The 22450-nt window shown below is 64.8% G+C and overlaps 1 protein-coding gene across 2 annotated transcripts in view; it reads right to left on the minus strand.

The window, feature by feature from the left end:
* Positions 1-21682, minus strand: part of OSBPL5 (oxysterol binding protein like 5) — a 70144-nt gene extending 48462 nt beyond the window's left edge. For both annotated transcript variants that reach the window (XM_058304991.2, XM_058304990.2), the window contains exon 1: positions 21606-21682. The gene's annotated coding sequence lies outside the window, so the exon portion shown is untranslated. The remainder of the gene's footprint in view (positions 1-21605) is intronic.
* Between the last annotated feature and the right edge of the window lie 768 nt (positions 21683-22450).

Consider the following 22450-nt stretch of genomic DNA (forward strand, 5'->3'; position numbering starts at 1 on the left):
GACACTGGGCTTCTGCCGTCACCCAGCTAGGGTTTTCCAGGCACCCAGGCTGCACTGGACAGCCAAAGTGACCCCCACATGATCCTGCCCTCAGGGCTACCCCAGCCAGAGTGAGGCGGGTGAAGACAGGTGCCGTGGGGACACGGAGTGGGCAGGGGAAGGACGCCTTCCTCACTGGAGCCTCCCTTCTTTCAGGGGTGGAGTCCTGCAGACGTGCGGCAGGTGGAGGGGCCTGTTCCCAGGGCTCGAGGCTCGCACAGCTCAGCCCCAGCTCCCCCTGGCCGTGGGCCCTGGCTCCACCCGGCCTAGGAGGGGAGGGCCTGGAGGACACCAGCTGGCTTTCTTCTCAGTCCCCATCACACCTGTTCTCCCAGCACTGCCACCAACCGGCACCACTCATCAGTCTGTGTGCTCCACCTCCACTCACCTCCTCACCCTCCTCACTGCCTCCTTCCCTACGTCCTCATTTCCCCATCCACCCATCCACCGTCCATCCATCGATCCTCTATCACCCATCTGACCATCCATCATCATCTCTCCTCCCAACCTCCCTTCCACCCATCCATCATCTGTCCATCCATCCAATCATATTCCCATCCATTTGGCCATCCATCTTCCCATCTACACATCTTTCCAACCTCCCATCCATCCAGCCATCCATCCATCCATCCACCCACCCACCCATCCACCCATCATCCATCCATCATCCATCTACCACTACCCTCCCATCCATCCATCTATTCATCCAGCTGTTTTCCTCCCAATCTCCCATCCACTCACCTACCCATCTATCCACTCACCCATCCATCCGTCCATCCACCCACCTTCCTACCCGCCTACCTGTCCATCCATCCAACCTCCCACCTATCACTCATCTACCCATCTACACACACGTGCCTCTTTCCAGCCAACCAGCCTGAGTTCCCCCTTCTCTTCCCGCTTCCTCCCCATTCACTCAACAGACAGACACACAGAGGGGACGATTCAAGCTAACGCCAGCGCAGCGCAGACCCCTCCCAATCAGAGTGGGGGCTGTCAGCACACAGGTGTGGACATCTCCTCGCTGCGGCCCTACTAACTGCCCTGCCCAGCCCTGACAGGCGGCTGCCGGTCTCACCCAGGCACGGTCGACAGCTGCCCCGAGGCCCCCGCCTCGGGCTTCAGGACGCCCCTCCCCTGGCCACGGACCCCGGGTGCCTCTCGTGTGCCAGGCACTTTCTTGCACCATCTCTTTGGCGCTGAGGTGACAGGGGTGTTTTGATCCCATCACCCCGACGGCGTCTCATTGCACTTAGAAGGAATCCCATCTCGGTGTCCTCATCCAGGTCCTCAAAGCCCTCCGCGGCGCGTCCACTGCTCTGCCCTCAGACCCCCACCACTCGGCGCCAGCCACCCTGGCCCTCGTGAGCCTCGAAACGCCCAGCTCGCTCCCGCCGCGGGGTGCGTGCCCGCCATCTCCTCCCTGCGTGGAAGGTGCCCGGCGCCACACTCAGCTGCGACGCAGCACCTCCGAGGGGCGGGCGCCCCCACCTCACAGGGCTCGAGCTCTCCACACAGCCCTCAGCCTTCCAGAAGGGGGCTCTCTGTTTTATTCCTTTGTTTCTTTTTTCCAAGGGTTTATTTATTTATTTATTTATTTATTTATTTATTTATTTAGTCTTTATTTTTTTAATCAAAGATTTATTTTTTTAAATTTATTTCTCTCCCCTTCCCCGCGACCACCCCCGCCCCCCGCCATGTCTGCTCTCTGTGTCTGTTTGCTGTGTGTTCTTCTGTGTCCACTTGTATTCTTGTCAGCAGCACTGGGAATATGTGTCTCTTACTGTTGCATCATCTTGTTGTGTCAGCTCTCCATGTGGGCGGCGCCATTCCTGGGCAGGCTGCACTTTCTTTCACGCTGGGCGGCTCTCCTTACGGGGTGCACTCCCTGAGCGTGGGGCTCCCCTACGCGGGGACAGCCCTGCGTGGCCCGGCACTCCTTGCGCGCATCAGCACTGCGCATGGGCCAGCTCCACACGGGTCAAGGAGGCCCGGGGCTTGAACCGCGGACCTCCCATGTGGTAGACGGACACTCTATCAGGTGAGCCAAATCCACTTCAACTCTGTCTCTTATTTGTTTCTTTGTTACCTCTCTTTTCTCCACTAGGACACGAGCCCTAGGGAATCGGGCACTGGGCCCGATGTTCACAGCCGAACCCGCAGCCCCTGGGACAGGGACTGCAGCATAACCTTTTATTTTATTTCAAAATTTCCCAAATTCCCAAACACCCTGTACTCGCTCAGCAACAGCTCCTCCTCGCCCAGTGCCTGGTAAGCTCTGGTCTTCTCTGTCTCTGTGAATTTGCTGCTCCTGGACTCTTCCTACAAGGGGAATCTTACGTTATCTGTCCTTCCGTGTCTGGCTCATTTACGCAGCACAACAGCTTCAAGGCCCACCTGTGCCGTGGTGGGTATCAGAACCGGACTCCTTTTTCACGGCTGAATAATATTCCACCGTGCGTACGTACCGCGTTTTGCTTATCTGTTCGTCTGCCGATGGATGCGTGGGTTACTTCCCTGGTTTTCCACCTGAAGCAGGAAAGCCGCCCCCAGCCCATGCTCTGTCCTGAGGGTGAATCCACACCAGGGCCGGCTGGCTAACAGCAAGGCCTGGTGCACGGGCGGGAGCCCATCCTACGGCCCTGGCAGGAAGCGGCCTTCCGAGCGGGCACGGTCTCCCCACGCTCTCCCCTGCCTCCCCCTCCCGGGCCCACCTCTGGGGCCAGAATGACGGAGCTTTGTAGAGAGAAGTCGCTGGGGCTTCGTCGGGGCTGCGTGCCGGGGCCACGGCCAGCATCTGCCTGGACTCTGCTAAGCCTCTTAAGGGCGGCCGCGGCGTCCCGCTCTTTCTGGAACGACTGGGGCCCCGGGAAGGACGGCGGCAGACCCCAGGACGCGCTTCGCCCCCATCTGCCATGTGGAAGGTGGAGGGGACGGCCGATGCCGGCGTACTCCGTGGCCGTAGGATCAGGATGGAGGTCCAGCCTGCCTCCCACGGCTGTGTGGCCTCTGCCGGCCACGGCCCTCTCTGTCCTCCAGGGCCCTAAAGACCACAGGGAGAAATGCCCAGAATTCGCAGGTAAGCTCAGGGACCGGGCGCTCTGAGCCCACCTGCTCGGCTTGCACACACCTGACACGAAGGTCGGCAGGGCCCGGCAGGGCAGTGGCCATCAGTTAAAGGGCAGCAGCCACCATGTCAACGTCACTCTCTTGCATCCCAGAAACTCGTTAGGATCACAAGGCAGGTGACCCCCAGGAGAGCCGAGGCCGGCCCAGGCCCTGAGCTCTGTGGTGGGGACGCCCCCCCAGGCCGGCTGGGCTCAGGCTGGTCCCACGGCCCTTCCCCGAGAGCAGACGAGCCCCCGAGGGGCTCTTCCCAGGCCATGGGCTAGGCTGAGAGACCCCTGCGGCGCGCCCAGGCCAGGGGAGCAGAGACCATCACCCCATTTTAAAGATGGTCAAACTGCGCCCCAAGCGGGGAACGAACCAGCGTCCACTCTGGGGCTCGAGCCATGCCCAGGCCCCTCGAGGCTGCACAGGGTCAGGCCCCAGGTCCCCTTCGCACTTTGGAGAAGGCCAAGGGCGGGGCCAGGCGCACAGCACAGAGGGCAGGGTCGGGCCCCTGGCACGGCGGGGGCGGAGCCCTCCCTGGGACCAGCACTTGCAGACCAGGCAGCCTCAGGAAAGGGGCAGGAAGTGGCTCCCCGGGGGCACGGGACGGCATCAGCCACGCCTGGGCTTTCTGGACTCAGCCTGGGGCACACGCCCGTGGGGGCCGCCGGCCTGGCCCCACCCACCCCGGGCCCAGTGCCACCGCCTCCCGGGCAGCGGTCAGCTGGCCTGGCCCCGCCCCTCCGCCACTTCCTCGGGAGGCGAGCATTCCCCGCCCCTCAATTCTAGGAAGCCCAGCCAAGGAGGCTGGGTCAGAGGTGGGGTGCACTCCCGGTCCCTGAGTGGGGCCTGACCCCAGCGCGTGCCCCCTGGACCCTGCCCTACCCGTGCCAAGTGGTCTGATTTTCATTCACGGATGCAGCCAGACGTCTCTGGGGCCGCGTGCCCGGGTGGGATGGAGTGGGGAGCACGAGGGGGCAGGGCGGCCGGGGGTCCTGGGCCCTGCCCCACCCCGGCTCCACTGCTCTGGAGCCATCCCGGCCCAGCACCGCCTCCCCGCCGTTTGAAAACGGGAGGTGCCGTGCTGCCGTGGACTCTCACCACGGCCGTGGGGGGCAACGCACGCCTGCTTCCAGAAGGGACACCCCGAAAGTCCTCGACAAGCCCGGGTGGGCCCTCCCAGGGTGCTGACGTCGCCCCAACACCCTCTCAGCCCCGCAAGCCCGCCGCGCCACGCCCGTGATACCCCGGCCAGGCTGCGGGGAGCTGCGGCGTGCCCCCCGAGGCCGCCTGTTTACTGGCCCCCTTTGCAGGGCTGGCTGGGCCACGGCGGTGGTAGGGAACCCCAAAAGTACCTGGATAGCCAGAGTGGGAGGCCGGCAGCTGGACCTGGCCTTGCCTTCCCCAGCGCCTTCTCCGCGGGTGGGCGGGGGTCAGGCTGACCCCAGGGGGAGCCTGGGGCTCCAGCCACCCTGCATCCTGCCCCCGCACCTCCGGCCCCAGGCGGGCGCCCTGCCCACCCCGTGCCACGAGGGGGTGTCGGGCGGAGGGCCCGAGGCTGGCGCTGCGCGGGCCTGGCAGCCAGCTGGGGAACGGCCCGAGGCACCCGGGGGGCCTCGGGCAGGGGCTGCAGCAGGACGGGCAGAGCTTGCTGGGGGTGGGGTCAGCCCTGGGGGTCCGGCTGCTGGCCGCAGGTGGGCGCTTCTCACCAGGGGGGTACTGACGGGGGGGGGGAGGCGTGAGGCCCAGCGAGCCAAGGGCACCCAGCCCTGCCCGCAGGTGCCCGGAGCGGCACGGGGGTGGGCGGACAACCAGCCGTGGCCGAGCCTCACAATGGGATATTATTTGGCCACAGAAAGGAATGAGCCTCTGAAACATGCGACGCCGTGGGTGGACCTTGGAAACAGGCTGCGCGGGGGCCAGTCACGAAAGGGCACAGTCGATTCCGTTTCTACGATTCCAGGGGCGTCCTGGGCCCGCGGCAGAGCCTCGGCGCGGCCTGGCACCCCCAGCCCCTGCGACACAGGCTCGGGGCTCACCTGGGCTTGGTGAGCATCTTGGCTTCGCCCCCGGGGCGTGTATGCTCAGAAAACACGTGACAACTGCTCTTCCCCGGGAGCTCCTGGCCAAGCCTGCAGACAGAGGGGTCCGAGGTGAACATGCACCCCTGCATCTGCGTTTCCCCCCCAAGCTGTGTGAGGCAGCAGGAGGACACAGAGGCCCCCTTGCCAAGCAGCATCTACCAGGGATCCTCCTCTGGAGAGCAGCTGGGGCAGGTCCCTGGTGCAGTTGCCATCTGGGGCTGCATTAACAGAGGCTGAGCCCTCAGGAGGGAGGGGATAACAGCAGTGGCCATCCCGCCCGTGCACCAGCCCATGGAGGCTCTGGGAGGGAGCTGGGCCCCGCCCTTTGCTGGCTGAGCCCTCTGAAGCTGGTGTGGTGGGGGCCTGTGCAGCTCTGGGGGACCCCACAAAGCAACCGGAGCCCTGCCCAACGGGCAGGAGCAGCGCCCACGGCCTCCGTCTCCTCCCGCTCCAGCCCCAGCTGACCCCAAGTTCCACATCCAGGGCAGATGGGCGGAGGGCGGTGCCTGGCATTGGGCCTGTGTAGCACTCAAACACAGCACTGCTGTTTTCTCGCTATCATCACTTACGGTGGTGCGGGGGGAGGGCATGCCTCAGTTTCCCCATCTGTAAGTGGGCCTGTGAAAGCCCGGCTGTAGGTTGCTGTGACGGCCTGAGAAGAGGCTCGCAGAGGGTCCAGCACGGCCGCACGTGTGCTGCGGGCGGACACACGGGAGCTGTCAGCATTCTGGGGGCCGAGCGCTAAAGACGCACACCCCGTCTCCCGGGAGGTACAGGGGTGCTGTGGGTCCCCGCGTGTGCCGAGGGCTGGGTACATTGGTGTGCTCGCCCTGCAGGGAGCTGCGCGCTGCAAGGCCAAAACCCTTCTGCAGGATGAGGCTGAGGTGTCTCGGGCAGAGCTGGGGGAACTGGCGTGAGCCCCGCCCCCAGGACCAGGGGCCCCTCAGAGCCGGAGGGCACGAGGGTCCTCAGGGTCGTTGCCGACACCACCCCCGTGACCCGGGCCCACCGTCTCCCTCCCTCCCCCCGGGGGGCTCTGTCACCGCAGCCCGGGGTGCCCTCCTTCCCGCCAGACGCCACGTCCTGGAGGGCAGGGTCGAGCCTGGCCCCTCCTGGCACCGAAGCGCGCCGCCCCCTACCCCAGACGCGAAGGCTTTCTGGAAATATGTGCTGGGCCAAACGAAAGGGCCGACCCCCAGAACGGGAGAAAATAGCTGCCAATCGCCTGCCTGATAAGGGTTTAATATCCAGAAAAAGATTTTGTAGGATGCCACGCCCAAAGACACACCCCCATGAAGGCGTGGGCCAATGGCTCCAGTTTGCTTCTCCCAAGAAGAGACATAAATGGCCACCAAGGACACGGGCAGAGGCTCGACCTCGTTAGACCAGGGAAGCGCGACGAGCGCAGGTGGATGGAGGCCGCCCCCGTCGGCCGCAGGGCTGCAGATGCCACTCCCCGGGTCCTGCCCACATCCAGATTCCAGGGCCAGGACACTCACCGCAGAGGCGCACCCACGACCAGGCAGGCCCCCCGAGGCTGCCCCTGCACCCCCAGCGCCCCGCCGAGCTCTCAGCACGGGAGGGGCTAGGGCATGTCTCTCGGGATGTGTATACACAAGGAGCTTAACAACAGACTGAGCCAACAAGTGTCCAGAGGTGGAGGGAACCCGCTCGCCTGCAGGGCTGCTCCTCGGGCGGCCAAGCAGCCGGGGAGGGGCCACAGGGGCCCGTCCCCAAGCCCTGGGGCGGGGAGGGGCTTGCCTAGGGGAGCAGAGCCCCGAGTCTCTCCTGGGTGTGTTTTCGGGGTTCGGTACAACCCCATGGGCACTCCCAAAGTACCAGAAGATCTCCAGGAGCGTGTCTTTCCGGAACCTTCTCTACCTAATGCTGTCAGGCTCCGATTCTGGACCTGGGGTCCCTGGGTGAGCACCCGTGTGGGCCTGGGGTCCCTGTGCAGTGCTGGATGCACACTTTGGGGAGCCCCCACCCCGATCTGGGGAAGCAGGCGGAGGGGCTGGGGACAGCCCCCTCCCGTGACCCGCTGTCTGTCCCCGTGTCCCGCCGCCGGCGTCACAAAGGCAGAGGGACAAAGGGGGGGTGAGCAGGGGAAGCGCGGAGGGTTATTTTCGGCTGCTGTGCAGGCCCAGATGCGGCGCTGCTTGGGGTTCGCCCCCAGTGGTGCGCGTGCGGGGACGCCGCGGGCGCTCCTTCCACTGTCCTCTCTGCTTTGGTATATATGTGACATTTCTCATCATAAAAAGTAAAAAAAAAAAAAAAAAGGAGAGGCTTAGAAATTTCTCTTGAAGGCAGGAAGTCAAGGTGGAGAAGGGAAAAAATCAATAAAGCAGGAGGAGTTTGAAAAGGAAAAGTAAGAGAAAGTCAGAGGAGGTAGGGCGCGCTAGCCACCTCCTCCCCAGGAAGGCTGCAGGTTTAGGGCCCTGAGGAGGGGCAGAAGGCGACAGCGGCAGGTGAGCCTTCCGACGGGATTTAAAAAGGTGGGAAACTCAAGGCGCTCAAGAAGCAGCTCTGGCTGGAAAACTGAGCGGGCGGAGGGACCAGTGGCCACTGCCGAGGGTCCCGGGGGGCTGGTGAGGGTCCCGGAGGGCCCAGAATTCAGACCCCGCGGCACAGGTCCTGGCCCCACCTAGAGACGACCTCCTCCTTAGCCCCAGGATCAAAGTCACTTCCCAGACCCTAGGCCCCTGCCGGGATCCCAACTTGCAATTTTGGGGCGCCCCGGCTGTCCAGGGCGTGTCCAGTTGGTGGCAACTCCCGTGCAGGGTGACGACCAGGAGAGACCCTGAGGCCCCCCACCAGCAGGGAGCCCCTCCTGGGACCACCTCCTCCAAATGCCACTCCCCTCCAGGAGCCTGTGAGGGGGTGACCGCCGCCAGGTGTGGCACTTGGTGGCCCCGGGACCTGTGGCCGCCCTCGGGAAGTCACATGCCCAGGGCCCACAGCCAGCTCACCCCCACCTGGAAGTCACCCCAGGGCCCACCCCCAGCTCACCCTACCTGGAAGTCACCCTAAAGTCCACCCCCAGCTCACCCCCATCTGGCAGTCACCCAGGGCCCACCCCCAGCTCACGCCCACCTGGCGGTCGCCCAGGGCCCACCCCCAGCTCACCCCCTCTGGCTGGCCCCCGGCCCCTCTGGTGGCCTCGGTTTCCTCACCTGTAAACGGAGGAAGCCCCCAATGCCCAGGGCTGCCGGGGAGTCCGAGGGCGGCGTGTGCGCCTGGCGTCCAGCCTCGCGTCCCCCCCTCGCGCGGGCTGGGCCCGGGGCCCAGGGAGCCCTTCCTCTTTCCCGGCAGCTGCCCCGGCCGGGCCTCGGGACCCACGGGAGCTCCCAGGCGCTGCCCCTGCCCCCAGGTTCAGAACTGGGGGTGGAAACTGCCTGAGTCGAAGGTGGGGCCCTCGTTCCTGGGGCCTCGAGGACAAGGCTGAAGGGCCTGTGACTCAGCGGACGCCTGTCCCGAGGAGGGGTCTCCGGCCACCGCTGTGACAGACACCCAAGCAGTGCCGTCAAGGGGGTCCCCCCCAGCCCCCTCCTGGAGAGACCGGTTCTCCAACACCCTGGAACCGGCACCTGCAGCCTCCTCCCCCCAGGGCCTCCCGAAAGGTGCACACCGCAGGTGGGCGGCCTCAGCGCATCCAGGGCAGGTGACCACGTGGGCGGAGCCTCCAGCAGCCGGAACGGGGTCCTTGCTTCCCGGGTGCCACGCCTATTTTTAGAGTCACCTTCTATTGTTACAGGCGCCGCTGCCTGGTCTAACTGCGTGTACGTTGGTAAAAATAAGCGCTGATTTAAAGAAGCGCGTTTTAAAATAGGCTGGGTGGTGTGTAGACAGCTCAGGGAGGCGGTCTGCGGGGGCCGGAAGCCCTTCTGAAAATTCCAGACACCGCTCCAGGGCCAGGGACCCTTCCTGGCCAGGAGACCCCTGTGCTCCCCGCACCTGAGGCTGAAGTTTCCCCCAGGCCCCCCCTTCCCGGGGCGCCCCACCCTCCTAGCAGCAGTGTGGCCCCGTGCGAAAAACCCTTCATCATCAAACAACACGAAGCACAGAAACCACAGGGGTGCTCCAGTTTACAGGTTCCGGTATAAGAACCTTCTAGAGCCGCCACTCAGGTCGGAGCAGAGAGGCTCAGCCGCCCCACCAAGCCCCTGCCCGCCTCCCTGCCGGGCCCCTCTGTCTCCCCGCTCTGTGTTTCCCGCGAGGTCCCTCCCCAGGGGCTGCTGCCGTGTCCTGCCTGCTGGACACCCTGGTGTTCTGAGGCCCTCGTGCCCTCCGCGCCAACCCCCCTTCTCTCTAGTTGAAGGACCCTGGTTTCTTGGGCTTGGGGTCTGGCCTGGGCACTGCTGGGCTGCCTGGGCCAGGCCCAGGACGGGTCAGCCTGGTTCTGTGGCTGACAACGGCTCGGCAGCCCCGAGCGTGGACAGAACAGAGCCTGCGGGACGACAGGGCGGTCTCGTGTTCGAAGGCCACTTGACACACGCTGGCTACTGGTGATATGGGCTTGGAAGCTGGAGGGACCCCAGGAAAGCATGTTCTCAAGGTGAACCCAAGCTTGTCGCGTGAACCCGCTGTCTGTCGGACCTTTTGACGAGGCTCCTTCGGCTGGGGTGCGGCCCAGCCCCAGCCGGCGGGGTTAATCCTACTTCTGGAGACCCTTAGAAACGGACGAATGCAGAGAGAGAGAACGCCACGGGGGCAAGACGCTGTGAGCAACCAGTCCCCAGGAGAGGCAGGGCCCCGCAGGCGTGGCCTTGAGCTTTGCCACGTGGCCGCGGAGCCCGGGAGCGCCAGCAGTCTGCGGTTCGAAAGCATCGCCCTGACCGTGCCTCAATTTGGACCTTTTCCGGCCTCAACCATGAGCAAAAATTCCCATTTTTTTAAACCTGACCCACTTCCTGGTAGTTGCTGTGAGCAGCCTCAGAAATGAAAACAGGCCCAGAGAATATTTTGAACGCAAGAGCAGTAAGCGGCCAAGAACATAAAAAGGCACAAAATGCCTCCCAGCAGCCAGACTTAGCGCCGTAAACCCACACGAGAGGCCGCTCCTCGCTCGCTGGCCGGCCGCGGGCCCACCTGCAGCCCGTCTCCTCTCGGGTGCACACGTTTCTCACCATCTCGCTCACCTGGCTCTTCAGACGACAGTGGGCTAGAAGCGGGAGCAAGTTTTTTGAGAAAGGAAATGACAGCTGACAACCCTTCCAACAGGAAGTTTTTGGAGAGGCAGTTTGGGGCCACCGAGGCCAGCCTCGGAGGGCACAAGGGCCAGCGTCACGGCGCAGCGCCGCGGCGGGGGACCCGGGCAGCTTCCTCTGCCCCTCTGGGCCTCGGTGTCCCTGCCTGTAAGACACACAGAGGGTTGTTGGAGGAGCGAGGGAGGAAAGTCCCTTGAAAAGCCTTCAATGGGTGTCATTCATTACAAATTAAATGCCACAATCACTCCAGACACAGGGAAAAGGTTAAAAGACTTCTAATTCAGATTTAAGGTTGCAAGGAGTGGTGTGCGGAGTTTTGTAAAGATTCCGACTGACCGTGGTGAACCATCTTCAAGCTCTGATGCTTATGGGGTGGGCCGCCCTTTAGGGTCAGAGGACGTGGGCCTGCTGGGGCCCCTGGCTCAGCACCACCTCCAGGAGGTGACGAGCAGCCAGCGCGCTGCGGACAGGGCACTGGGGGAAAAGCGCCGTGACCGTGTGGTGAGCTGGCCCATGTGCAGTGCTGATGCGCGCAAGGAGTGCCGTGCCACGCAGGGGTGTCCCCCGCGTAGGGGAGCCCCACGCGCAAGGAGTGCGCCCTGTAAGGAAAGCCGCCCTGTAAGGAGTGTGCCCCGTTAAGGCGAGCCGCCCAGCACCGAAAAAGCGCAGCCTGCCCAGGAGTGGCGCTGCACACACAGAGAGCTGACACAGCAAGATGACGCAGCAAAAAGAGACACAGATTCCTGTACTGCTGACAACAACAGAAGCGGACAAAGACGCAGCAAATAGACACAGAGAACAGACAACCGGCGGGGGCGGGGGGGGGCGGAAGGGAGAGAAATAAATAAATAAATAAATCTTAAAAAAAGAAAAAACAAAAAGCAGGCGCAGTTTAACGACCGCGGTGAGGGCGGCCATCTGCCCGGGCGGCTTCCTGCAGTCATTTGCTGAAGCAGTTCACAGACAGGCCGCAGGGTGGCCCTGGGGACCCACATCTTCAGGCCACGTGGGGGGGGGGCTCCCGGTGGTGTCCAAGTAGGCTTCACCTGGGCCTCACTTACATAGAACCTCTACTATCCGGAACACAGCTGCCGACGCGGAGGAGAGGGCCTCCAGGCAAGAGGAGTGGACGTCCTTCCGACACCGCGGCCACGCAGGGAGCCGCTCCTGACGTCCACCAGCCTTGGGCAGTGCCGGGATGGGGAAGCCAGCACGCCCTCCAGCCCGCAGACCAGAGCACGGGACGCTGGGGCCAGCAGGGGGACGGCACGGCGTGGGGGCTGGCCCGCGAGCCGCAGGGGGAGCTCAGAGTGGCCCGGGGGGCCGCCCGGGGCCCTGCTCATGCTCTCATTTGCTGGGTCGGAGGTGCGGGCGTGAGCCTTGGAAGTTCCATCCGGGGTCCTGGCATCTGAAGTACTCTCCAAGCAGATATGAACAACGAGTCAAGACGCAAGCGAGGGAAGCGGATGTGGCTCACCTGATAGAGCGTCCGCCTACCGCACGGGAGGTCCGCGGTTCAAGCCCAGGGCCTCCCGACCCGTGTGGAGCTGGCCCACGCACAGTGCTGCCACGCGCAAGGAGTGCCGCGCCACGCAGGGGTGTCCCCTGCATGGGGAGTCCCACGCGCAAGGAGTGCGCCCCGCAAGGAGAGCCGCCCCTGCGAAAAGCACAGCCTGCCCAGGAGTGGTGCCGCACACACGGAGAGCTGACGCAGCAAGATGACGCAGCAAAAAAGACACAGATTCCCGGTGCCGCCTGACAAGAATACAAGCGGACACAGAAGACCACACAGCAGGTGGACACAGAGAGCAGACAACTGGGGGAGGGGAGGGGAAAGGAGAGAAATAAATAAAAATAAATCTTCAAAAAACAAAAAACAAAAACGCATGCCAGAGAAATCCGAAAACATTTCCACGCATTCATGATTCCAGTCAATCAACACTTATTCCCCGTAAAACAGAGTCCCAGCCCGGGGTCCACCCATGATTCCCCCGGCTGCACACACAAGCCCCCCCTTGCCGAGGTGGATGGGCCAGCACCCAGCTCCCACTTGGGAGAAAGGACCGTCGCCCTGGCCACACCCAGGAAGGTCCAGGGAGGACGCCCAGCACAGCCTGGCAGATGCGGGCTCGCATCCTGCCCCGCCACCTGCTCATGGGTGACTGCAGACGCTCTGGCCCCGAGCACCCGGGCAAACCAGCTTCATCAACACTGCCTTGGACAAACAGCCCCCAGGGTGGCAGGCGAAGGCCAGGGGGTCCCTCCCCCCAGCCTGGTCCACGGGTGCGCTGTGGCATCTGCCGCCGGGAGCAGAGCCCACGGAACCATCGCCAGCGTCCCCCTTACTCACCTCTTGGGGTCTCGGGCTGTCATTCACAACATGTTGGTCAGCGAGAGACCCCCACAGATTCTGGCAAGTGTTGCTGTTCAGGGGGCTCTTGGGAGCTCCTGTTCCCCCTGGGCCCTGGGCTGACGGCAGAGAGGGCAGGGGGGACACCCTCCTCCCTCCAAGGTCAGCAGCAGAGGACGCGAGAGCCACAGCCCTGCCGATGGCAGAGGCAGCGGGGGTCCCTGAGGCCAGGAGGGTCGTGGACTTGTGACGCTTGTCTTGACCCCTGCCCTCACCCCCAACGCCGGGGCGCGAAGGTCTGCCCCCTGGAGCTCCTCGGCAGCTGCCCTGGTGCGCTGGGGCCGGCCGGCTCTCCTGCAGGTGCTGGGCTTGCCCGAGGAGGGTGGTCTGGCCACGTCCAGCTGGGCAGCTGGTGGGCACGCCCTCAGACCCCAGGACCCCGCTCCCAGGGAGCTGAGCTTGCACGTGAGTGCCTCAGGAGACGCGCACAAAACGCGATCGTGCCGCAGTTCCGAAGAGGGATCAAATGGAAACAACCTCAGAAGAATGGAACAAATGGGGACTGATTTACGTCAAACAAGGAAAATGAGTGCGACTGGTTACCTGCAACAACACGCAAACAAAAAAAGAAGTTGCAAAAGGCTACAGACAGCTATTTCTGCAAACCCCTGTCGCTCGAAAATCAGACAGGAGGCGACCGGAACGCTGGTGAGCCACGCAACGCTGTCAGACCAGCCTGGCAGGCCCGCGGGGGTTTATGGATTCACCCATATATAGTAAAAGCACAAACACAGCCTGGGAATGCTGACTGGGAAACCCAGGAACGTGGAAGGAGAGGCCTGGGAGGCCTGCGGAGGGTGTTTTGGGAGTGTCCCTGCTCCCAAATTTTAACTCTTAAAATTGCAATCCCTGCTCTGTAAATTTTAACTCTTAAAAGAAAAGAAGAGGCTGGCGTGACGCCCCCGATCGGTCAAGCTGGGGCGCGCTCCGTTGCTTTGCGCTGTTCCCATGTTTAACGCCGCAGAGATTAGCCATGAGGGAGCTCTGTGGGTGATGACGGGAGGACGGCTCCCCCGGCTCTGAGAGTCTCGCAGCTGGATGCAGGGACCGAAGCGCCTTCTCCCCAGTGCCGGCTTCAAGCAGATCTTGTGCTTCAGACACATCTACTGGGAGGCAGGCCCCGTGACAGCCCACTTTACAGATGGGGAAACTGAGGCCCGGAGGGAAGTGGCCCCCAGCCAGCAAGGTGTCAGAGCAGGGTTTTCCACCTGGTGGTGACGGCTGAGCCTGTTCTCAGTGCCACCCGCTCGGTGTCCAGGCGGTCCGACGGGCCCCCACCAGGCAAAGCTGTGGCAGGTGCCCCCGCCTGGGGTCAGACTCAGGTAGGGACCCCTGAAGAGACAGAGGTAGCCGCAGAGCAGGAGAGGGGGGCGAAAGGGGGCCCCGGAGGAGCCGGGCCAGTGCCGGGGGGGTGGAGGTCCCCAAACGCCTGATGGCTGTGCCTCCCTGCTGAGAGCCGGGCCCTGCTGGGGGGGCACCACGCGGAGCGGGGGCGGGGGGCTTTCCAGGCAAGGGTGCAGCAGATGCCAGGGTGGCGGTGCAGGCAACAAAGTCCGGGACGCGCCACAGAGCGAGACCTGACCCCTTCGGTCAGGAGGGAGGGGACCACGCTGCCACCACCCCCTCCACATTCCTTGTCACGTCAGAGAGCGCCCAGGCGGTCCTGGAGAGCGGGGACACGGGCATGGCTGGTGGTGGGCAACCCCGAAGGTGAGGGGAAGACAGTGGTGCAGGGCTGAGGCCGGCTCGGCCATGAGAGGGACACTCGGCCACGAGAGGGGATAGCTCGGCCACGAGAGGGGACGGTTCGGCCACGAGAGGGGACAGCTTGGCCACGAGAGGGGACGGTTGGCCACGTGAGGGGAGCTCGGCCTCGTGCCGCCTGGAGCACAGCAGCGGCACGCTGTCGGCAGCCCAGGTGGGCCCAGACTGGCCCTGGAAGCCAGCAAAGAGCAGGGGACGCCTCTGTCCACTGCCCAGGGGGCCTCCATGCCAGCTCACCCACTAACCTGGAAGAGATGACCCACTTGGTTGGGCCCGGCGACCAGGCCTGGCCCCGCAGTGGCCGCAGCCGAACCCTGGCGTTTCCAGACCACGGCGCTCTTTCCTTACCGACCCCAAGCTCTCCCGGCCTTGGGCTGTGACCTTCCTGGGTGTTTTGTCACGGGCGCCAGGCCCAAAGTGGACCCGGGGTGGATGAGGGCCCTTCCAAAGCCGGCTTCCCTCCTCTAGGGCCTCAGAGCAGAGGGTTAGGGTGGCCCCATCCGGGCTCGCCTCGGGGCCATTGAAAAGTCCCCACCCCCTCCGTCCTGGCCCCTGCAGGGGTGGGCAGGTGCGAGCTGGGGGAGCAGGGCCGTTCTCCCCAGCAGCAGCGCGTCCACCCCCCGGGTGCCCACAACAGATGCTCAGAGGGCAAACCAGGCAGTGGGCTTGGAGGGCCTCGGGAAAGGCCGTGGGGGTCGTGGGGAGGGGTGGGGAACGCAGGTTCCCAATCACTCCGCCTCGGGCCTGCAGGCTTGAAAATCGCTGGACGCTTTTTTCCATCTAAACCTCGGCTTGTGTCTTGAAGACACCAAAGAGCTCAAAGGCAGGGAGGGGCGCAGGGGCCCTCTGGACGCCCCCTCCAGCCGCAAGTCAGAGCAGGGGGCTGAGGGCAGCCACTTCCCCTCCAGGCAATGCCCAGGCCCGGGGCCCCGGATGGTTGAGGGGAGCCTGGGGTGTCGGGGGGTTAGCCTCGGAGGGTGGCTCGGGGATGGCCGCCCACCCTCTACAGTTTACAGATGGGGAAACCGAGGCCCGGAGAAGGGCAGCAGTGCCCCCACCCTGCTCTGGGCCTGCTTTCTTCCCCTCTAAGGTTGAGCCCCTCTGGCTGACCCTCTCGGCCCATGTGGAGAGGGCGGCGTGGGGAGGGGGCAGTTTGCTGCACTCGGAGCCACAGACGGGGAAACGAGGACCGAGGGTCCAGCCCCCACCTCCCCAGCACCCCGGAGGCCCTACTGCGTGCCTGGCCTTGGGCCAAAGGGGGGGTCTGGCTCCTCACCAGCAAGCTCCCTGGGCAGGCGCTAGGGGAGGGAGGGAGGGAGGGGACCCGAGACCAGAGCCCCTGCTCTAGGGCAGCCGCGCGCTCGTGTCCCTTCTCTCCAGGTGAGGCACGCAGGGGACGGGGCTCCAGGGCTGGCTGCCCCCTCCCAGCCGGGCAGGGACATGTAGGCGCAGGGAGGCTATGGCTCAGGGTGGCCCGGGACGAATGCCAAGCCTGGGAGCAGGGGAGGGGGCCTAGAGGCCCAGGGAGGGTCTCCCTGCGAGGTAGGTGCATCCAGGATCCTGCGCCCAGGGCCGCGGCAGGGGCTGGGCTCGAGACCTGGGCTGGGGACAAACAGAGGGGCTGGGGCCCCGACACCCTCTACCAGAGTCCCGGCCTTAAGGGCTGACGAGGAACCCAGCTGGCGTCTCCTTAGGGGATGCAGGAGCGCTGTGGCAGAGCGGCCGCAGGCCTGGGGCCGGGCTCCTGCAGGCCCCTGGCCCCAAGGCTGCGCACCCGCTGGCCCGGCCCCTCCCTGCCTCTGCCCAGGGGCTGTACCAGGGTGTCAGGGCCTGGGGGGTAGAGGCGGGGTGGCAGGGAGCGCAGGGCTCCCCTCCAGGAATGGGGGGAGCCATGAAGGAGAGCCTCCTCCTGCCCTCCTGGGGAGGGCTGGGAGCACCTGGGAGGTCTCGGGGTGCAGCCCAAGGCCCATCCAGAGACCAAATGGAGGCCTCCTGAGCAGGCAGGGGCTCTGTGCAAGCCATGCTGGTCCACGGCCACCTCTGCCCATGGCCATCCCTGTCCCCTGCCATCCTGTTTACTGCCATCCCATCTACTGCCGTCCCTGTCCATGGCCATCCCCGTCCACTGCCATCCCCGCCCACTGCCTTCTGTCCACAGCCATCCCTGTTCATGGTCCTCAGGGCCCTGCCTGGCTCCCCAGACAGACAAACTGGCCTTCAGGTTCCAGCTGGGAGGTGTGGGGCTCTGTCCCCACTGCCCTCCTGCCCTGGGGTTGGGGGTGAGGAGGGTCCACTCTGGAGCAGGCCCACAACCCGACAGACACGGAAGGCTGGGCCATCAGGGCCCCCCCGCCCCTCGGGGGTCCCAGTGGCTGCCTCGCCCCATCCCGCTGTGAGAAGTGGTGGAAATGACGAGAACAGGAGCCCCCCAGGCTGAAGGAGCAGGAACACTGCGGCCTTCTGGAAGCAGCAAAGGCAGGAAAAGGCACTTGCAGACATACTTACACAAAAAGCAGAGGCCCCTTCCCTGGGACTTTGACCCCGTGGAGTTCAGTGTGGGGCGGGGGGGGGGGGGGGGGGGGGGGGGGGGCGCCATGCGCCCCCAGGCTGGTCCCCCGCCCCGCTGTGGCCTTGACTCCCACAGGACACTGGGGTAGGGGGTGGGGTTCGCTCTACAGAAAGGGAATCCGGGGCCTATCTGGAGCCCTGGCCTCCTGCCCCACGAGGGGGTCTGGACAGGGAAGCACCAAGAGCCCCCTTGTCACTTCACAGCCTCCAGCGAGGGCAAAGGACCCCCACCGGCCCTTTAAGCGACTCCCTGCCGTATTCACCCCGATAGGAGGGCAATTAAAAAGCTCGCCGCCAAGGCTGCCCAGCCAATGACAGCTGCGGGGCAGAGGATAGAGGAGGTCTCCCTTTGCCCCCCTGGCCCCCGACCACACAGTCCGGGCTCTTGAAGTCACTCTCAGCCATGGTCACCCCAACAGGTGGACACACACGCACAAAACCCTGCGGCTGCGCAGTCAAAGGGCCGCAGGGCCGGCACCCACCAGCTTTTCAGTTGTGGCCCTTTAAGGGACCCCGCCCGCCCTGCTGCCGTATTCACCCTAATAGGCGAGCACTTAGCTCTCCGGCCACTGCGCTCCCTCCCCTCGACGTGGCTGTGGCTGAGAATGGGCTGGTCTTGGAATGAGAGAGGCAGGGAAGAGACGAGGCTGGATTCCGCGAGGCAGGCTTTGCTCCCTGGCCAGGCCCTGCTCCCCTGGGGTTCTTGACCAAGGGGCTGTTTCTGGGCAGGGACCCAGGCTGACCCCACCCAGCAGGGGCTTCTGCCCAGAGGGCATGGCAGGAAGACCCCCGGTGTCCCAACTCCCCTGTCCAAGGGTGAAAAGAAGGCAGCTGCACCAGCGGCCTGGGCATCCCAGAGAGATGCTCACTGCTTCCTCAGTCCCACTGTGTCCACTCGTTGAGCGCCGACCCTCCCCCCAGCCCGGTGCCGTGCCCGGGCAGAGCCATTTGGTCCATCTCCACCCCCCTGGGCCACCAGGCTTCCCTCAGGGAAGTCCGCTCTTTCCACATCCAACAGCAATTCCAACGTGGCAGGCCCTGGGAAGGGTGACAGGCCCCCGGCTTTCGGCTTTCTCCCAGGCCCTGAGCAGACATTCCAGCAAGAAGCCAGTGGCTCTCGCACAGAATGGAGGCGATTTCAGACACGGACAAATCAAAACACGGAGACGGGAGGCACTGCGGCTGGGTGGGGAGCAGGGGGCCGCATGGAGAAGGAGGTCTCATTGAGACCTGACTGGGTGGCACCTCCCAGGACAGGGGATGGCTGGTGGAGAAGCCCTGGGACAAGAACAAGCTGGCCTGGGGCTGGACCTTAGGGGGTGGGGAGATGAGAGGGCACAGGGACCCTGGAAAGGGGTCTGGATGTCTTCTGAGGCCTATAGAGCATGCGTCACGCAGGGTCCTAGGCAGGCAAGCTGCATGACGAGCTTTGTGTTTCTCAAAGATCATGCCGTGGTTGGAGAAGGATGAGAGGGGCTTGGTGGGGGAGCCTGCCAGATGGCAGCTGTAGCCCCCAGTGGGGAGGCGGGAGGGTGGCTGGGAGGGGGTGAGGCAGGGCCTGGAGGAAGTGGCCGGATTTGAGGTAGGCTTTGGAGGCCCGTTGGGTATCTCAGATCCCTTTAAGCCAAGAAGGCCATTTGTCCTGAGGGCGGGGCCCAGGCTCAAGGCTCAGTGACCTTGAGGACATTGGGCAGGCTCTGCTGGCCTGTCCTCAGGGGGCCTGGGTAGTCTGAGGCCTCCCCCAAAGATCACTGAGTCCCCCAGGGATCTGTGATGCCCGTTGCAGGAACCCCCTCCTCGGGGACCCCTGAGGCATGTCCAGGCTGCCCCGGGTCATTCCTTGGGCGTCTTGGCCCTGCAACATTCCTTATCTCGGACGGCTCCTTCCCCAGCCGGACAGAGTGCTGCAAGCTGAGCCAGCATCCGGCCTGTTGCCCGCTGCCCTCCCCAGTTGCCGCGCTCAGTCCAGCAGGTCCAGCGGGCGCCTCTGAGCTCACACACGGTGTACACGCTCCCGGGGGCCAGGGGACCCATGCTCAGAGAACACGGCGATCCCAAGCCCCGGGCTCTGAACCGCACCCCCTCCCCCAGATGCTTCACTATCAGTGTGTAAATCTCCCCAAAAGCAGCCAGTACAGGGAGGGCCAGCCAGCCCTGACAAGGCCCCACGACGCCCACTGCAAACCTACGGGATGCCAGGACAGCGCAGAGCCCTCCTGTTCCAGGGACTGCCCAGGTGTGCGCTCTGCTTTCCTGGGCTGCAGGTTCAGCAGCTCCCGCAGAGCTGTTCTCCCGCAGAGAACCTGGCGGCAGAGAACCTGGCGCCGAAAGCCCGCCCCTCTCCCTATGTGAGGGCGGGGAGTACACAAGGGCCCGACGGAGGGCCCAGGCCCAGAGCCATCCTCTTCCCCAACCCCCATCTGATCCCCCCTACACACGCCTGCCCTGTCCACCCGGCCTGTGGGTCCCAGGGGAAACCACCACCTGACAGCACCTGGGGCGTCAGAACACAGCGACCGGTCCCCCCAGGCCCTGTGTCCCAGGTCCAGCTTGCCAGGCCTTGCTAGAGGACCAACCTTGTCCAGCGGCAGAGGCCACTCAGGCCACCTTGTTCCCTGAAGGACAGGCAGGGGTGCTTCTATCCCCTTGGGGACGGCCTCGCTCTGCGCACTGAGGGCGGGGGGCTAGACAACAGGCGGCACAACAGTTTCCAAACCCCTGGCTCGTCACGGAGTTTTAATTCCCTCCCCTGAGCGTAGCGGGCCTGATTAATAAAGCAGCTCAGTGAGCTTCCAGGAAGCCTGTAATTTAGCAAGAAACGGATCTGGCCATTCTCAGCAGAGGAAAAACGGTCTCGAGGGCCTGCAGCCAGCGCTCCGAAAAGGCCAAGAGCCACCTTCCAAGACAGCCGGGCGGCCCCTCGCGGGGCCTCCAGGGCTCAGGGTCCGCATTTACTTTGTCACCTTTTCTCTCCAGCCAGGCAGGGGACTGGATGGGGACAACAACCAGAGGCACTGGCTCATCTGCCCCTGGGCACCCCAAGCCCAGCTGCACCCACATGCAGGCAGACAATGGGACCTGAAGCCTGAGCAAAGCCTAGAGGGGAGCCGCCAGGTGCGGCCAACCTGCCCCCAGGTGCCCGGGACCTGCCTGCTGCCTGCAGAGGCGGCTCCCACCTCTCACACCTGCCAAGTTCAAGGGACACAGGCCTTGGCCTCTACAGGGAAGGCACACAGAGGAGCCAGCAGGGATGTTGTGGAAGGGGCAGGCTTCCCGCCCAGCCTGGGTTCTGGAAGCACCTGGTGCAGACCCCGGAGCGCAAACGGCCCCACCCCAAAGGCTGTGCTCCCTTCCGGGGCTGGCCAGTCCCAAGGCTCTCCTCCAGCCCCCCTACAGCCTGGGGGCTCAGGCAGAAGGCGGAGGCTCACTAAATTAATTCTTGGGTGGACGAGAGAGTAGAAAAACCTCCAGAAGGGAGAAGAGGAGACTGCAACCAGCTGCTGCGGCAAGGCCAGGTGGGCTCAGCCCAAGGACGGGGGAGGGGCACAGCAGCCCACACTGGGGCTGGGGGCACCTATGCACACCCCAGTCCCTGATTCCAGTGGGCCTCCGGGAGAAGAGAGTCCAGCAGGGAGGGGCCGCAAGCCACCCCCAAGCATTTTGCCCCCTACCCCCGCCCCCATGAACCCACAGGTGCACCAGGCCCTTTTGTAGACTCAAATCCCCAAAACAATTCTTGGGGCTCCACAACTTTAGGGGGTCAGTGGTCCAGAGATGGAGGGTGGGGTGCATATCTCCTTGCAGTTCTTAGATGGGGTAGGCCCCACTTTGCAGACCCAGACAGAGCTGCCCTCCAAATCAAGAGCTCAGGGCCAGATGCAGACGCTGCACCCCGACATGACAGCCACCCCTTCAAGACCTCCCCCCACCCCAGCTGGCGGCACAGCCCCTCCATTCACCAGGATTGTGGCTCCGGGACCCAGTCACCGTCCTGCCAGGTCCCAGCTCCTTCAAGCCCCTCCCCCCCAGGTGGGGAGCCAGCTCTGCGCGCCTCTCGGGCACCCGAGCCCCACAGGCACCCCAAAACGGCCTGGCTTCCCTGGACCACAACCAGGACGCTCTCCGGGATACTCCGGGCTCGCGGGCCCATCGCCGCTCTCCGCACACCGACTCCAAGGCGCGATTGGGCGGGGCTCCCCAGCGGGGGCCGCCGTGTGGGTCCGCAGGGTTGCGCCCCAGTCCCCGGGGGCGCCCGGATGCCCGCAGCCGGCCCCTGGCGCCGCTGAACGCTCCGGGCCGGCCAGCGCGCGCCCCTGCGGCCCCCTCCCGGCCCTCCCCGAGCCCCCTCCCAAGCCCCTCCCGACCTCTCGGGCCCCCTCCCCAGCCTCTCCGGGCCCCTTCCCCGGCGCGCCCGCGTCTCACCGTGCGCGCAGCCTCGGGTGCTCCGGGCCGGGCCGGGCGGGCGCGCGGGCTCCGCTGGCGGCGCGGGCCCGGCTGCAGGAAATGCCAGAAGACGGATCCCGGCGGCGAGGCGGAGCGAGGGAGCGGGCGAGCCGGGAGGAGGGCGCGGGAGGAGGGCGCGGCGCGGGAGGGGGAGGGCGCGGCGGCCGCCGCAAAACCCGGGCGGGATCGGCCGCGGCGGAGCCGGCTCGCCGGCCCCGCGGTCCCCACCCTCTCCCTGGCGCATTCTGGGGCTCCCGCGCCCTCCTTCCAGCTCGCAGGGGGCCGGAGGTCGCCACTCTCCACTGAAGAGGGGGCGCGGTGGGTGGCGGCCGGTGGGATTAGCCTGGCCGGGGCTCATTTAGGGGTGTGGGAGTCACAGAGGCAGCACCCCAGCCCACCCTAGCTAGAGCGTGGAGCACTCCCTTTTTCCTTCCTGAGCCCAATAAATTGTTACCATTTTCTCCCCAGTCATGGAAGCTGCCAGAAACCTGAGACCCCCCAGGCCTTGCCCAGCGTGCGCGGCCAGGGGGGCCCTCCGCCGTGCCCACTGCACTCCAGCTCCGGCCTCCTTGGCTAAGAGCCCTGCCTCCCGGGGATTTCTTCCTGTGTTTTCTCCCTCATCCTTTCTCCGCCCCAGAAAGCTTTTTTTTTTAAAGCCCCCCCCCATTCCTCTTTTATATAAAACCACTTATTTTTCTTCCTTTAAACACCTCCACAGAAGGGCCAGGTGCACTCCCCGACCCCTCATCTCAAACCCCTCCCTGCAGACCTGGCAGCGGGCGCACCTCCAGGTCCGGTGGTGAGCCCCAGCCTGCCCCGGGACC

This window comes from Dasypus novemcinctus, chromosome 10, assembly GCF_030445035.2.
Source record: "Dasypus novemcinctus isolate mDasNov1 chromosome 10, mDasNov1.1.hap2, whole genome shotgun sequence".
NCBI classification, from domain to species: Eukaryota; Metazoa; Chordata; class Mammalia; order Cingulata; family Dasypodidae; genus Dasypus; species Dasypus novemcinctus.